Source organism: Aplysia californica, unplaced genomic scaffold (assembly GCF_000002075.1).
Source record: "Aplysia californica isolate F4 #8 unplaced genomic scaffold, AplCal3.0 scaffold00814, whole genome shotgun sequence".
NCBI lineage: Eukaryota > Metazoa > Mollusca > Gastropoda > Aplysiida > Aplysiidae > Aplysia > Aplysia californica.
Window position 1 is genome coordinate 97,039 of NW_004798084.1, and position 1,802 is coordinate 98,840.

At 41.8% G+C, this 1,802-nt stretch overlaps 1 protein-coding gene across 1 annotated transcript in view; it reads left to right on the top strand.

Annotated features, from left to right (window-relative positions):
- The window catches only part of LOC101848617 (multiple epidermal growth factor-like domains protein 6), a gene marked incomplete at its 5' end in the record, with an annotated part of 158,990 nt that overhangs the window by 63,136 nt on the left and 94,052 nt on the right, over positions 1-1,802 (top strand).

Consider the following 1,802-nt stretch of genomic DNA (forward strand, 5'->3'; position numbering starts at 1 on the left):
ATGGTCTAAAATCGATAAGAGTAGGCTTCGGCCGCCACCCGGGCAAAATTCAAAATCTCCTACCAACTAAAAGTATTAGGTGTGTCCTGCGCGCTCATATGACCTTATAAAGTTGCGAGCACCGTAAGACACCTACCAAAAGTATTTTTTTTAAAATACATATTTTCTTAAATAAAATTATATGTATGTTTTGTTATGTGCCTTATATATTTATGTATACGTGAGCCTGTTAATTGTAGAGAGGGGATGCAAGATAGGTAGATAAATTGGTAGCCGTAATGAGAGAAAGAGAGATTTAGAGAGAGGGGGTACAGATTTGTTATGTTGGGTATTTTACGGCGCTCACAACTGCATAATAAGTTCGTTGGGAATTACTTTTTAAGTTCTACTCTAATCGATGTTTAACTACTAGGGGATCTTAAGCATGCACAACTTGCACACGGGAAGAGGGGGTACATGGACGGAGAGAAGGATATTGAGATATGGAGAGTGTGTGTATGCGTGTGTGTATGTGAGAGAGAGAGAGAAAGAGAGAGAGAGGGAGAGAGAGTAAGAGAGAGAGAAAGTAAGAGAGAGAGAGAGAGAGAGAGAGAGAGAGAGAGAGAAGGAGAGTGGAGGAGAGTGAGAATTTGACAAACAAAATCTTCAATGATGTTGCACCAGACCACAGCAAACATCCTATGTTACAACGAGGTCTGTTATTACCAAATGTGAGGCAGCGTGGTGGAATCAGGCTCTCGTCAAAATAATCAAAGTGAAGAAACGTGCATTTTTCCTCTGGTTTGTGAATGTTTATCAATTTTTTGTTTTTTTGGCTCATCACCTTTCATGCCCATTAAAGAACTCATTTCTGTTTTGATTTTTCTTTAAAAAGTTGATTAAAGGAACAAATAATGTAAATGTTCAGTTACCACGGACTCCTAAGCTAAGGAAATTAACTAATCTTTGGCGGCCATTTTCTCACTAATTTTACCTCTGAAAACAGGTGACCCCACATCCTTCATTCACAAATATCTCGACTTGTATTCAAGATAAATGGATATTTTTTTTCTTTCAAATATAGACAAGTGAACAATCTTTAAGATGATACCAATAACTCTACAATCCCAAAAATTGACGAGAGCCTGATTCCACCACGTTGCCTCACAAATTCATGTGAAGACTTTATACGACCATTTCGCCTTTCTCTCACACACCCGCATCCACCTGACACTGTGTCATTTATTTTGTTTTTACACCCCCCCCCCCTAAAAAAAAAATAAACCTCTACAAACATGTGCCCAATCCCCCATGGTGAACCAGCGTTCGTGTTGCACGGAGGTCTTCAGATCGCCTTCTTGCTGTGGTCTCCCCATCGTGATGACAGAGTTCTCTTCTTTGTGCTGGCTGGCCTATGGGGCATGGGAGACGCAGTTATACAGACTCAGCTCAACGGTAAGCAAGGACAAGATTCTATTTTCTCGGGATTTTTATTGTCTCAATTCCCCCTCCTCGCCCCACCCCAAACCACCCATCATCATCATCATCATCATCATCATCATCATCATCATCATCATCATCATCATCATTATCATCATCATCATCCTCATCCGGTGCCTTGCCGACTGGCGTGGGCGATCATGGACCTCCACTTCACTCTGTCTTGCGTTGCAGCAATGGCGTCTGTTGTTCTTAGTGCTCCTAGCCATGTTGTCATCTTGTCCCGTATCTTTTCCCTCTGTCTGCTTCTGCCTCTCTTTCCACCACCCATAGCCTCCCGTATTGTAGTTTCTGTGAACTTTGATGGACTTTTGACACCCCCC